The sequence below is a fragment of the Protopterus annectens genome, chromosome 7.part0 (assembly GCF_019279795.1).
Source record: "Protopterus annectens isolate FY-2018-M chromosome 7.part0, PAN1.0, whole genome shotgun sequence".
NCBI lineage: Eukaryota > Metazoa > Chordata > Ceratodontiformes > Protopteridae > Protopterus > Protopterus annectens.
Window position 1 is genome coordinate 567,958,195 of NC_056739.1, and position 16,295 is coordinate 567,974,489.

The following is a 16,295-nucleotide window of genomic DNA, read 5'->3' on the forward strand; positions in this document are numbered from 1 at the left end:
AGTCTAGCTCCCAGCAGAAAGATCAGAGTTTAGCACCCTGGCTAAATAGAGACACCAGAGCCTTACTAAAAGCTAGAGATAAAGCCTGGAAAATCTGGAAAACTGACAAAACCCTTAGCTCCAGACAATACTATCAACAGCTTAGAAACAAGGCCAAAACTGAATCCAAAATAAACAAGCAAAACTATTTTCTTAGCGCCCAAAGGAAATATTCAAATAGTCCACAAAAATTCTGGCATGCCATTAACTTCCTACTAAAGCCAGGCAAAACCACAACCCCAGCACCCATCTCTACTAACAATACCCTAAACATAGCTTCTCAATTTAATAACCATTTTACTAAATCCATCTTGGCCCTGTCCAGTCAAATAACCAAAACATTCTACCTCAGTCACAACATAACCTATTCCACCACCCCTCTTTCAGCTTATCACCAGTGCCCACCTCAACTATCAAAAAACTCCTCCTAAAACTAAAGCCAACCACACTGACAGCTGATAACATACCTGCTACATACCTAAAATGGCTAGTGACTCCCTATCATATCCTGTCTCCATCCTAATCAACTGCTCCATACTAGAATCCTACATATCCAAACTTTGTAAAGTATTTCACATCATTCCTCTCCATAAAGGAGGTAATTCTTACGAATTCTCCAACTACCGACCTATTGCCATCCTTTGCCCCTTATCCAAAATTCAAAAGAAATGCATCCACTTGCAAGTGATGACATTTCTTAACACACACAATCTACTATCTACCACACAACACGATTCCGTCCACATCACAGCACTACCACAGCCCTTTTATCTTTCACTAATTATATAAACCTTCACAGGAATGATAACAAATATGTATCAGCCATTTTCCTAGACCTCTCAAAAGCATTTGATATGGTCTCCCACTCCATTCTACTAGACTCACTAACATCATTATCCTTCACCTCCTCTACTATGGCCTGGTTCAGAAGCTACTTGTCTGACAGGCAACAATCAGTCCAGTGGAAAGGAACTCTGTCTACACAACTTCCAGCCACCATAGGTGTCCCACAGGGCTCTATACTGGGCCCGCTGTTGTTCTCTATTTTCACAAATAACCTCAAATGCTCTACACAACATGCCACACTCATACAATATGCAGATGATTCAACTCTGATCTGCATCGCCTCATCTAGCACCACCTTACGTACACTCACTCAAGATACCTTTATCTCAGTAGAAAATGGATATCTGGGATCCAACTAATTCTAAATCCCAAAAGACAAAACTGCTACTATTTACCCTAATAGATCAAAAACCCTCTCCTTTACCATACGATCTAAGGACGGCACCACCATCTCACTTGTAACCACACCAAACTTCTGAGCAGTGAAATAGACAATAATCTCCACTTTGATGTTCACATCTCACATACCATAAAACTAGTACACAAAAACTAGGCTCCCTATACAGGCATAAGTCCTTTCTCTCACAAAAGCAAGAGTCACTCTTGCACAAAGCCACCTCCTCTCAACTCTATTATACGCAGCACCAATCTTTACCCAAATCAGACAATGTGACCTAGACAAACTAGAATCATGCTACAATAAAATAGCCAAGTTTGCTACTAACTCAACCTATAGAACCCATCACTGTGCTGCACTAAAAGAACTAAAATGGCTTGAGCTACCACAGCTACTTAACTATCACCAGCTGGGCACAGCCTACAATATTCTCAAATATCCTGAAAACCCCCCCTCATTATCCAACCTACTTACTATCTATACTACAAACAGATACCTAAGATCCAGTGAAAAATCTCTCCTCTCCATCACCAAGGCTAACAATAATGCAGGGAAAGCGCTCTACTCCCACACCGTTGCCAGAAATTGGAACTCTCTTCCCCTATCTGTGTCCACTGCCCCCTCCACATCCATATTCAAAAACTCCCTCAAATCGCACCTTCTTAGTACATGGTTATGCCCTTGTATCACATAACCCTACCCATACTACTATTAACTCCCCAAATTCCTCTCTGATCACATGCTGGAGCTCTGATCCCCTGTAGGCTTGGTCATCTGAAAGGGTACTTTTAACTGTAGAATCTTACTTGATATATTTTCTTTTCTTAAAGTATGACTGACATTGCCTTTTTACCCATGTTCTATATTTTTTACCTGGAGTGTTTTTATTAATTCTTGTTATATTACTATGCTCTGCATACATGATGTAACCTGTTTTGTGTATTATGCTGGATGTACTGTATTTGTATAACTTGATGTTGGAGCTTTTCTCCCCGGGCCTCCGCTGAAAATGGACCTGGTCCAGTCGGAATTTCCCGGTTAACAAATGTAAAATAAAAATAAAAAATAAAATAAAATAAATAAATAAATCATTGTTACTTATTCCACATCCTCCCTGCGCTTTGTTTGGATCCAGTTTGCATAGTTCTTTTTCAATATAATCTAATTTGATTCCAGTAACTGGAGTTACCTGGATGTCACTAGGACAACTTACCACCTCTTTTGTGGAGCCAAACTGTTTTGCATAAGATTTGGTAAATATATCTATAATCTGTTGCGTCTGAGAATACATTTTAGAATCTGCACAGTTTATCAATTTGTGTATCTTTACTCCTTCCACATCTTATGTATCTATAAAAAGGTTTCCTATTATGCTCAATATCTTTATATAAATTTTCTTCAAATTTTTCTTGATCTTGTCTAACACTATGCTTAAATCTGTTTGTCCAGCTCGTTTATTTCAGTTTTCAAAGTTGTAGTTCGACCTCTCTTCCATTTCTTATATTTTTTTGTCTCTCACCTTAATCAGATATCTTGTTCTTATGGAAATATACCCCCCTGATGTTATGTGCCTAGATCCTAATGTTAAACATTTATTTGACTTTTTTGAAAGAGAAATTGTTTTGAGTGTAAACTTTCCACATTTCATCTGCAGTTTTTCCACTGAACACCTCACTCCAGTTAGTTTTATATAGCAACTTTTTTGCTTCCCTATAATCTGTAATTAACCTTCTGTGCATTGGCTTAGATTTCAGTTTGGCAGAATTATCTAGCAACAAATTAACCTTTATGACCCCATGATCACTGCGCATCAATGGTGGTAAAACTTGACTTGAAGTTACAGTAAGTTCTTTAGGAACACAAACAATATTTAGTATATTCATCCCCTGGTAGTTTTTTTTTTTTTTTACAATCTGAAGTGTCTGTTTTCTCCTGAATACACTCAGTGAATAATTTCTTTACTAACGTTGTTGAATCAATATTATTCCAGTCTGTTTCTAGTAAATCAAAACAAGAAAAAAAAAGAAAAAAGAAAGCAGGACACTGCTGCTGCTCAATGAAGCTTTTAATAAAAAACTTAAAAACAATTAAAAGCTTCATTGAGCAGCAGCAGTGTCCTGCTTTCTTTTTTCTTGTTTTGCCTGTTTTGGATTTGCAGGACTTTGGCAAGGCTGAGTGGATTCTCTTTTTTGTTTCTAGTAAGTCCCCAGCTATTATTATTTTTCCCTCCTGTGTTTCATGTAAGAAATGTATGAATTCATCTAGGTCATCTGCACTTGACTTTGGTGGTCTGCACACTCCAGCAATTGTTATATGTTCCAGGGTTGTCTTTACTGTCACAGTTACAGTCTATAGTATTGGTATTATCATTGAACATGTAATAATCACAAGTCTCATAGCTATCTTTAATGCCTATCATAACACCTCCACCTGATTTTTTGTTAGAATGTCTGTTACAGTAAAAACATTTATACCCTGATAGAACTGGTTTCCAGTCATTGCCCTCATTTTTCACAAACTATAACATCAATCTTGTGGGAACGTAGCAAATTTTCTAATAAAAAAACGTTATTATTAATGCTCCTAGCATTAACAAACATCAGAGATGCATCAAATGTTGCTGTGAACTGTTACATTTTTGACCTAGCAAAAATCCTGGCTAGTGTTTGTCAAATATTGTAAAATATCCACTGCAAAAATTCTCTTCCCTGAATTAGACAAATGCACACCATCCTGTCTGAACACGTGTGCCCAAAAGAAGGCTTGGATGCTCTATACATTTCCATTTTTTAAAACAGGACATTATGACTCTGGTGGCTGGTCTTCCCTATCTCTAAACAGTGTAGCGGTTTTATACACCTGGTTGCCCAAAATGAATATGGTTTTGACACTGGTATGACATCATACCTCTTCTGCAGACATGTTATACTGTTTTGAATCGATTTTGGTCTTTTAAGGGCTTATTTCTGTGCATCAGTTAAATGCTGCATGTAGCACATTTACGAATAATGCTAATACGAAGAAAATTAAATGTACCTGAAATTAACCAAGGAAGGAAATTGTGCCTTTTAACTATAAAGTCATTATAAAGGCAGGCGGATATAAGCATCTAATATACTAAGTAATAACAAAACACCTTGTGCTAAAAATACTGCTGGAAATCTAAGACATCAGGAAAAAATAGCTATCAGTCCAAGTGCAAATAATGCAAGTTAAGAAATACCACTAAACCCGCCATGTCCTGCAAGATGTATCCACAATCCACTTTAGATTTAAAATGCTGAAGAAAAGCCATTATCTGTAACTCAATTTAAAACGGGCTGATAAAAAAACGTAACGGCTTCTCAAGTAAACACCAGAAGGGTACCAAATCAAACTTCCTTTTGAAAATGACACAGACAAAAAACACAGTACATCATAAGCTAGCATAAACCACAGGTTCAAAGACTAGCAAAGTACTGACATGATGTTGTGAAAAAAAGCTCTCTAGCCAACAAGACAAACAAGCTTCATGTAGTGTTATTTTTGCCATCTTGGAATTCCTCTTGCCACATGAATTGCTACTCCATTTAGTAAGCCTTCTAAAGGCACTGCATAGTATTACTTCAGATCGCTAATGTGATTATGAATACAACTAACAGGAAGAAATGAAGAAACAGTACAGAGGGATAAAGGCTACAAATGCACTATACCCTGTTGATCCAAACTTCCATCTTAGCAGACCTACCATCCACGGTATTCAAACTGAAGACAACTGATCACAGCAAATATTCCAATTGTACTGAAAATATGGAGATGATCTTTTTGGTCTCAGCCTATTAAGGACATACATTTAAAAGTATTGCAGAGTCAAGTGCCCACATTTGCAAAACATATAAAAACAAACTGGGAGGTTTAACACACAGGCTTTAAGGGTTAATACATCACCAAGTTTAAAACAAATGAACAGGGTGCAGCTTAACATGCAATCTACACATAACCTATATCACTCGGTGCTGGAAAAACTCATCTGGAGGAGTATATTCAATTTTCCATCAGAATAGGTTCTGAGTTCCTCAGACTCCAAAAAAGTGAAAGATAGTGGTGAAGGATTATCCTAACACATTGGGTTTGGATTAGTGCTACAGGGTCGCTCCTCTCTAAAATTTCAGAAATGGCCTGAAAATGGTGGCTTGCTATAGAAAGAGAGAGACAGAGAGCAATATGATGGGAGGGAGCATGGCATTTTACTCTTCTAAACCTTAAGGGAGGAACATACTATACACCCGGAGTACTTTACATGGTACACCCGAGTAACTGTGCTCCCCAAGCTGTAGCTCCATCTCCTGGAACAGCTGCATGGAGAGCATTGTGGGTGCTACAAATGAAGATGGTGGCCAGACGTTAGATGTGGTGGCCTGCAGTAGATGCCCATATTGTGTACTAAGCAAGGATTTGTGTCTCTGATGATATCCAGTGCAATGCTGCTTTACTCAAGAGTAAAGCACTCCACTCCAATCCATGGACAAGAGGTCCAAATGGATTTTGAGGGTTTATATGAACTAAGCATGTATTTTGCAGATGTGCATGTACACTCTAAATGGTCATAAGTGCAAATGATCAGTTCAGTTACTCCTAACAAAAGTGTTTCCTAGTTTTACATAATGGCTGTTTACAATGGATTACAATTTTTCTCTAGTGGGTTTACTAAACTTCTTCTGAAAGTAAATGCAGCAAACATAACCAGTCAGCATCATATCATCCAGTGCTTAATGATGCCACCCCAATGGAATGACCACGAGCCAGGAGAAAATTGTGGTTGTTATTATCACCCAAGTGACCACAAGTAAAGTGCCAGCAATGTTTTATCTTGGAGCAAAATACCCACCATTTTCCAAATCCAGGTGCTAGCTTACAGGCTATAACAAACTAAGAAAGGCTTATGGCCACAAGGTAAACAGACACCAAAAAAATGGCAGTTCTCACCAGGACAGGCATTGTCAGAAGGGAAAGAAATGGATATCAATTACAACTGTACCATGCAGTCAGAACAAGTTTTGCATGTTATAGATGAGAGGACACAATGTTAATGCAGGTAACATGTACACAATAGATGAATAGCCACATCAGACTGAGCAGGATAAAGGAGATTTTTTCACCCAGGACCTGATGATGCAAGGTATGGGTACAGCAGTGGCATCTATAGTTGAAGAGGAGTTAACAGAAAGGAAAAGGGGAAGAAATGTAGAAAGAGCCATGGCAAAGGTGATGATGTGAAGACAAATTTTGCAAACCATGTAAACCTAAAAATGTTTTGTTACTGCTGGGCATTCTCACTGTTGTGATAAAATAATCCGTCTGCAGGACTCAGTGGGTACTGGCATAGTCCTACAGTCCTGAGATGCTTTATTTATTCTGAAGTCAACCACTGATATTTTGTGGACAACAATTAAGGGGGAGGAGGGATTGTGTACAATGTGCTTTCTTGCATCTACCACTTTAAGGCAATGTGCCAGTACATAAAGTTCTACCAAAGTAAAGCACAGTGAAAGGTGAGTTTGATAAAGAATGAGAACATATTTAGAGAAATTCAGCCATGCTTGCTACCCGCATATGCTGAACAGTCATTCATGCTTGCAAAGGGCACAACTTTCCAGTGTGAAACACATCCATATTCAGTGTAGGACAAATAAAACCACATAACCAATATGATCTAACACATATCTGAATGGTAATCTGGAAGGCAATAAGCCCATCAAACCCACAAGGCACACATCTTCACATTCAAAATTTCTGGCATCCAAACCTACACAACATAATAAACTGACTTGCCATCAGGTACTAGGCAGACACTTTAAAAACTCCCTTCTTCAATGAACTCCAGACACTGAAGAACAACCACAGAAATAGTCTACTTCAGAAAACATCACGCAGATTCAGTAAAAGCCATGTTAATTTTTTCACATATGCAACAACTCAGGTTCTACTTTACTAGCTAAATCCTATAAAACCAGCAATGCCTACCAAGAATGATCCAATTCTTCTGCATTAGAAAACCGTGTGTTCCAGTTTCTTTCCATGACACAAAACTTTCAGCAAAGATGGAGAGCATTTTTTTGTACTTGTGGACAACTTATAAACCTCCAGAAAGAAAAAATGCAACTTTCTCTACTAAAACACCCACTTGAAAAAGAGGTAAAAAAAACCCAGATAAGTGAAAAAAACACCATCTAAATCAGCCAACTCAGTGGTGCAGATGGACAGATCACATCTGCTGTGCAACTAAGTCATATTCAATTAGCATGCAGAGAATCACATGGACACAGATAGAGATCCTACAGAAACATCCCTTACTAAATGTAAAGTATAACGATCCACTGGTTGGGTAGGTCTAATGCACATATCAGTGAGGTGCTGGGTGTGTGAACATTTTTACATAAATGTGCACTCCACAATGACCATCAGCTACAGCCATGGGAAGGGTCATGCCAGATCTGCACATAAAACTCTTCTCCATAAAATGTATCTGTGACACCCAAATGGATAAAACCCCATGTCCAACCCAAAAGGGGAGAAATGGGTGCAAAAAAAAAAAAAGGAAAGAATGAGCTGACAGGTTCAACTGTCTCAAAGTCAAAAACAATACATTCAAAACATTGTCAGAATCTACAATCCCCCTTCACAGCTTCCCACCACTATTATTATGACAACCAACCTACTACATTCTGTGTAATACTTTGTAAGTGCAACACCTATGGCTGGTTGCTTTCACAATTAGTAAACGTAAAACTGTCTGCCACACTTTTTGTCCAGCTGTTGAGCAATTAAAAATAAAAGTTACCATGCATACAGCAGAATGCTGAGGCTAAACAAGGTGACTCAGACACGGATGTCTGCAACAGATTTCACCAGGAATCATGTGAACAGTTCTGGGAACATTTTATCTGGTCACCAAAGATAAAAACGTGTGCAGCCAAAACATACAATGGCTGAAATCTCATGCCTTTAGTGATAACAGCAGACAGATGTTTTAATGCATGAAACATTTCAGAAGAGTATCTAATTTTGAGACATTAAGTAAATAACGTGCCCGCCTGGAACAGATTTGTTGCCATTTCTGTATATGGCAAACAGCAGCAATCAGTATTCTTCTATGAATGCATCTCAGTCCTTCAATTGCAATGCTGGATTAGAAACCATTAAAAGTTTGCCATTTACTTCATACTGTCATGAAGGCAACACTGAGGAAACTATGTACATTCCCTCTACATTTCACTTGCAAGAAATAACATAATGGATACACACTAGTAATAAAAAAATGGAAAGTTCACAAAGTTGCTGAAGCAACTGCATTTTTCTGAACTTTTACATGGTTAAGTCCATTAACAACATCCACTGTGTTGTACTTAGCCCTAGAGTTGCTTAATTTACTTAAACACTGGTACTTTCCTAAACTCCACTTGCAATATTTTTCCATCACTAACAAACTTCTCCATCAAGAAAGAAAGCCAAAAAATTGGTGGGAAACATGGACCACTGTAAGCACAAATCTTCAAAAGCTTCTCAACCTCTTACTGATGTAGCAAGATTAGAGGGATATCTGCCTGTCCAGTAAAATCCATCAGTGACAAGCAGAGTGTGATATTACTCTTCAAGCATTTCACTTTCTTTTCTAGGGTGGGGGCTTCACAGGGTCATTCACTGGACTACTGAATGGCATTTTAAGAAATATCCAACAGACAAGTTTTCATGGGAGATGGGTAGAGAAAATGGAAAAAGGCCAACTATATTCTTAAAGAGACGTCAACATGCATACACGTATTATACCAATGCTGTCTATATTTACTTATTAGGGAGCTACACACACCTCATGATTTTGTTTACACAAGTACACATACAGGAATTAATCCAAAAGTGCCCAGCAAAATTAAAAATGCAGTTCCTTCTTTACTGCGAATTGTATAACTTCTTAATCTTGTTTGTATAAACTCTACTAATGTTATATCGTCTGTATATATTACATTGTATGTATAACTCTATATAGGAATTGTATTAACTTTTCTTGTTACAACACTCCTGTTCATATGCAATCTTTGTTTTACTGTAGAGATTTTCTCCTTGGGCCTCCACTGAAAACGGGCTCTTTATGGCTCAGTGGACTACCCCCGATTAACAAATGGCAAATAAATTTATGTGCCTCACTTGAAGACAGAGTAATGAAACATAAAAAGCTAATGGATACAATTAATAAACTTTTTATGGTATGATCCCAGACGTTCTCATTAGGATTAATATACAATTATCAGTCACGAGATGGATAAGGCCAATCTATAACCAAATGGGATACATTATTTTGAGCACACAAAGGAAAATGGTCCACAAGGGCAGCTAGCCTAGTACCTACCTATGAACCTATGATACATTTACTAACCCAATTTAAAGGTGTTCTGGGCTTCCAAACACATTTTTAGCATACAAAATAAAACTAAGAATCTTTGTCTGTCAAGGGAAACTAAGTGATAGCTTTAAGAAAATCTACTGGTAAAACCTAATGTTCTTAACTGATATTACCCCCTGCCATGATCCGTAACAGAGCCTAAAGCATGCTCAGTGTAAATAGTCTGCTCAGTGTAAATAGTCTTTGCAGTTTGGACTTGAACTTGCAGATAGTACCAAGCAACAGCCACTCAAAATATAACGGGAAAATAATGTTAACATCTGGGCTAATTTTGCCTATACAATGCATTCATACAAGATAATGAAGTCACAATAGCACAATATAGTGCAGCGCTAATAAAATCAAATTTTACAAATGTTCTTGAAACTACTACAGAGGTTTTGTGGGCAGGTATGGAATCCTTCATTTTTAACAATGCAATGGGACACAAACATGTTAGATGTTAACAACTCTACTGAAGCAATACTATGAATGCTGCACTGCTACCATACACAAGAGCTAATAGGTAATCGGTCTGTATCAATTTCCCAGGGCTGTAAATTCCAATCAACCTCAAAATTGTACAAAGTATCCACCGCTCGTTACTCCAGAAGCTAACTTTGTAGTAAGAAAATTTCCCTGATATTACATCTACTCTCCCCCACCTCCATACCCATTATTCTTGTATGATGTCTACCTATTCCATAAAAGCTTCCACATTAAATACATGTTAATTATAAATGTAATGCAAGAGTAGTGCTTCAAAACTGGGTGAAAAATCCTATTATGCATGCTAATGTTACAGATCAAATTATTCACCAGTTTAAAACTCCATTTAGCTTAAGGAAAATGAATAATTCAAATTCAAAGCATACAGAAAAATCAAAATTTTGTGAAGTTAACAGGTAAAACACTTACCTTGCAGTTGGGACTCGACTTCTTGAACACTCTGCAAAAAATACAAAATAATAAAATGTACATTTCTGAAAGAAATGATCCAACATTTTAATACACACATACAACTAATTCAAAGCACTGTTCAACCTGTAATGAGCATGACCCCAGAAAACAAAAACAATACAGGCACTTCTGCTGTTACAGAAAGAACTAACATCTATAGGTTTTGTGAGGCAGGAGTTGTGCCACCAACAAGCAATAATCAATGACAGTCCAAGAAGGCTGGGGATGCAAACAGGAATAGTGTAGCTAAACAGTGTTCAGCACAGAGATTACCAGTTCAATGTCATGTAGCAAGTGTTACCCCAGCACAAATCTCTCCCCCAATGAGACTGAAAAAGACAACAGGTAAAATGTATGGGGCTTTCATTTACAAACTTTACCAATGAAATTTGCATCACTCTTTTTGTATTAAGTTAATACTGAAAGAATGCTGCGAGCTGCTCACTTGTGCTACATAAAGTGCATTCTAAGCTACATGATGGTGTGGGTGTGTGTATGATATCTGCAGAAAATGGGGAAGATGGCTTTAAGTTTGCATTGCATCAAAGTACACACAACAACCAGTGAGGTAACTAAAAATACTAGTTAGAACAATAAAAAAAGTAATTACCTACTTAGTAGTGTATAAAAAGACTTCACAGGCAGAAATTAGTTCCTCTGTTGGAAGGATCACAGCGGGGTACAGTAGTGGCTCTGCCTGAAGATACATGGTTTCAGGGATAGGAAGGTCCAATCAAAACCTGTTGCAGTTATAGCCTGAGGTAAGACCAAAGGAAGAGTACTCCTGAAAAGAAGGCCTAACCAAGGCCTGCAGCCATGAGTTGAATTACACAGCTTACTGCTGAAAGGGCTTTGTGGAACTGAGCTTTTTTGTAGCAAAACTGGGTGGAGCTGCCTCTATGGACTGAAAACCAAAGTCAAACGTCAAGGTATTAAATAAATACCTTTGAAATTAACTGTGCGGGGTAAAAAAAAAAGTATTTTTTTTTATCATAACATACACATAAGTCATTGCCTCAAATCTTCTTTAGATCTTTTCAATATATATATTTTTTTACACAGCTCCAAGTTCTAGCATGTTTAACTTAACACTGGTGGAGAATGCTAGCAGTTTGGCCAAGTAGTTGCCAAAACACTTCTGATGCTTGGACTGCTTGATCTGTTTTCTTTTGGAATTTGTAATCCAGAGAGGTTTTAGAGCTGTTACTTAGCTTGCATCTAAGTTACCACATAAACTGAATGAACAAAAATACAAGAAATGCCACCCTACACTTGTCTATTAAAACTCAGCAACAAAAAAGTCATTAATTGATGTTAATCAAATCAAATGGAGTGTTCCATATTTTTTTAGTTAAATTCAAAACTACTTTTTAATGTAGTATAATACATAGCAGAACACATGACTGGACCGTATTTTTTTAAATAAATGAATATGTAAAGAATAATTTCTCTTTTGTTTGTGGGGGCTGACACAAGCAGAGTCAAGATAGGCATTTTCCAAATTTTTGACATGCCGAGTCCAAAAAGTTCTCCATCACTGGGCCAGTGTGACTGAACTGTACTTGCCTTTAACAAAGTAAAGGGGTTGGCATTCAAACATACTTTGTAACATTTGAAAGTTATGCTGACCAACAGATGTGGACAAAATATGCCAAATTTCTTTCTTTCAAATCCCAGCTAACAGAAGCATTGAAAACATACGTGGAGATGTAGAAGACTGATTATACTGAGATTGAAAAATTTGACACACACTAAGATTTAGGACTGGCCGGGTAAATTCTAGTTTGCAAGCTGGAAAATTCATTGCTGGCTATGTTATGCTGCTAAATAAGAGCTCAGATATCACATTTTAAACACACAAACTGTAGTTGGATCTTAACAATAAACTAAAAATGTAATCATTTCTAGCAGGACAGATTTACAGCAGGCTTTCATAGTAATATGAAAAACTGGCTGCCACAAAATGATTGCAAGAACTCCGACAAGTTAGTAACTTTAACAGAACATTTATTAATAAATGATTAACTGATTAAAATAACTTGATTGCTTCTAAACATAAAGTTGTAGTAAGAATGTTGCAGTCTCCTGTGAAACAAAAAGTAGCAAGTACTTAAGAGTGGGGGTGGGGGAGGGGGTCACGTAACCAGATTCTGTAACATTAATACTGACAAGAATACTAATATGAACCTGCTGAACATGCAACAACTGAAATGTACAGTTGTGTACTTGCCATAAATGTAGATGTTCGAGTGTATTCACTGTTGCAGTCATTACAATTGGGTTATCCTGCTGGCAGGCTACCCGCAGTTGGCCAGAATTCCAAAGTCTAGGTCCAGCGTCGGTTGCTGTCGCCTCCTCCCTGACGTCAGTGCGCCAGGGGTATAAAAGATGCAGCAGGCGCCATTTTCTTCAGTTTTTCTTGCCCCAGATGCCAGGTGCCCCCAAAAGGGTAGGCTAAAAATATGTCAATAAAGCATGCATGCAGCAAGGTAAATTTTTCCTTCATCTACAAAGCAAATACATTACATAGGTTGTATAGGATAGAGAAGTACAGATAAGTTCCAGCAAAGATAAGGGGGATGGTGGGAGGGTAACCTGAACTGCAACAGTGAATACACTCTAACATCTACATTTATGGTAAGTACACAGCTGTACTATGTTCATCGTGTTTCACTGTTGTAGTCATTACAATTGGGGTGAATCCCAAAGCTAAGGTTGGGTGGCTGGAGCTAAATAGGATTAGGAGCGGCTATGAGGCCCTGCAGAACTGCAGTGGCAAAGCCTGCCCTGGATTTAGAGTAGAGTGGTAAGTGATAGTGCTTTGTAAAAGTGTGCACTGAACTCCATGTTGCAGCCTCTAAAATGTCTTTGTTTGGTACTCCTCTGAGAAAGGCTGCTGCTCTGGTTGAATGAGGCCTAATGCCCTTAGGCACTGATTTGCCATGTTGTGAATAGCAGAAATGAATACAGTGGCCTATCCACTTTGAAATAGTCTGCTTTGAGATAGCCTTTCCTTGAGATCTGCAGCATATGCCACTAGTAATTGCTCAGTCTTTCTGAAAGCTTTGGTTCTGTCCAAGTAGAAGCGCAGCTGTCTATGTCCAAAGAATGCAGAAGTCTCTCACCCTTATTCTGTGGGTTTGGGTAAAAAGTAGGCAAATGAATAGTTTGGTTAAGGGCCACACTGGACACTACTTTAGGCATAAATGTCGGGTTTGTCCTCAGAGAAACCCTATCTGGATGGAAAATGATAAAAGGTTCCACAGCCATGAGTGCCTGTAGCTCTGAGACTCGTCTTGCAGAGGTTATTGCTAGGAGCAGAGCTGTTTTTCCATGAAAAAAATGTTATATCAGCTGTAGCGGCTGGCTCAAAAGGAGGCAAGGTGAGTTTTTCCAAGACATAATTGAGGTCCCATGCAGGTATTGGTGATCTCCTTGGAGGCCTTAAGTTTTTGGCTCCTCTGAGGTACTGCCATAATAAAGGATGTGAAAAAAAATAGGTGGCTCTGTATTGTAATGAGCTGAAATGGCAGAGGCAGGAATCTTAATTGAGGAAAAGGATAGGCCTTTGTCCAGCATCTCAGTTAAATATTGCAAAATCTGAGGAATATTTGGTACAGTCATGTCAATCCCTTGTGACTGGTTCCAAGCACAGAATCTCTTCCATTTTTCAGCATAAGATTTTCTGGTACTAGGCCTCCTGGCTTCCAAAATAACCTCCATCACCGCTTTAGAGGGATGTGTGTTTTGAATGACTACATTATCCACTAGGCTGCCAGATTTAAGGTCTTGAGTTGGCTGTGCAGGATCTGATTGTTGTGTTGGGACAGTAAGTGAGGAATTTGAGTTAATGTCCAGGCTGGGTACTGAGAAAAGTTCCTTAAGATTGGGTACCAGTGCTGGTGGGGCCAGTCTGGGGCAATCAGTATCATTTTTGGCTTCTCTTGTCTGACCTTTAGGAGTACCTTGGGGAGGAGAGGCAGTAGAGGAAAGGCATATACTGTTAAGTTTTTCCAACTGAAAGATAGAGCATCCACTTTCCATGCTTGCTTGTGATAAGTCCTTGTGCAGAATCTCTGCAGTTGGCAGTTGTGAGGGGAGGCAAATAGATCCATGTCCGGGCATCCCCAATTCTTTGTTATCATGCTGAAGACTTGCAAATCCAATTTCCACTAGTGGGGATACATGAGGTTTCTGCTTAGTTCGTCTGCCAGAGTATTTATCTTTCCTGGCAGGAATTGTGCCTGCAGATGTACTTGGTAAGTCAATGCTGTGTCCCAGAAAGTCATGGCTAGTCTGCATAGGGGGAAGGAATGAGTGCCTCCCTGCTTATGTACCACATGACTGTACTACTGTCCGTCTTTATCAGTAGTTCTCCCGGATGAAGTAGATCCTTGAAGGCTGTCAGGGCATTCTGAACAGCTAGCATCTCTTTTTGGTTGATATGTAGATGCATTTGGCTTGCAGACCATGTGCCCTGAATACATCTTCCTGCCACGTGAGCCCCCAGGCATAATCTGATGCATCTGTTGTTAGTGTTTGCCTGGCCATGGGTAAAGTGAATGGCTGTCCCTTGTTGTGGTGACAGGCCTGTGCCTACCATCGAAACTCCTGTTGCAGACAGGGAATGAGGGTAATTATTGTTTCCAGGCTGTGGCAATGTTGAGTCCAAACACTTTTTAGATACCACTGAAGTTTCCTCATATGCAGTCTTGCATATGGAATTAGCAGAATGCAGGATGCCATGAAGCCCAAAGCCTGCAGAATCTTTCTTGCAGATAACTGGGTCTTTGTTGCCAACATTTTGAAATAAGTAGTCAGTTGCCTTTGTTTGTCTGGTGTGAGATAAGCCATCTGGGCAGTTGTATTTAAGCTTGCACCCAGGAATATTATCTCTTGAGAGGGTACTAGTTTTGATTTCTTTTTGTTTACTGTATACCCTAGGCATGTTAGTAATCTTTTTACAAACGCCAGATGCTGTAGTAAAATGTGCTTGTTCTCTGCTTGAATAAGGCAGTCGTCCAAGTAAGGATATATTTGTATTCCTCTTTGTCTGCAAAATGCAATTACTGGAGCCAGGCATTTTGTGAAGACCCTGGGTGCAGTAGATAAGCCAAAGGGCAGTGCAGAGAATTGGTAGTGCATTGAGCCAGCTATGAATCTGAGGTATATTCTGCATGATTGTCTGATTGGGACATGCAGGTATGCCTCTTTTAGGTCTAAAGTCACAAGCCAAGCCTTCTTGCCCAGCATGGGCAGAAGCTGCTGCAGAGTCAACATTTTGAATCTTGGAATATCCAGATATGTGTTTAGAATAGATAGGTCTAGTATAGGTCTTCAGGCTTTGTCCTTTCTGGGCACCAAGAACAGTCTTGAGTAAAATCCTTGTCCCTGCTCCTGCTGTGGTACTTGTTGAATGGCCCTCGTGTCCATGAGGGATGACACTTGCTTTTGTGCCTCTGCCCATTGATTTTTTGGCAGGTCTGGCAAACCGTTTGCCCTTGGCAGGGTGTGAAAGTGAAACCTGTAGCCTTGTGACACTATATCCAAGACCCATTTGTCCTGGGTTATTACTTGCCAATTTTGAGAAAAAAGTGCTAGTTTCCCCCCTAAAGGTGCTGCCAGAAGATAAGTGCT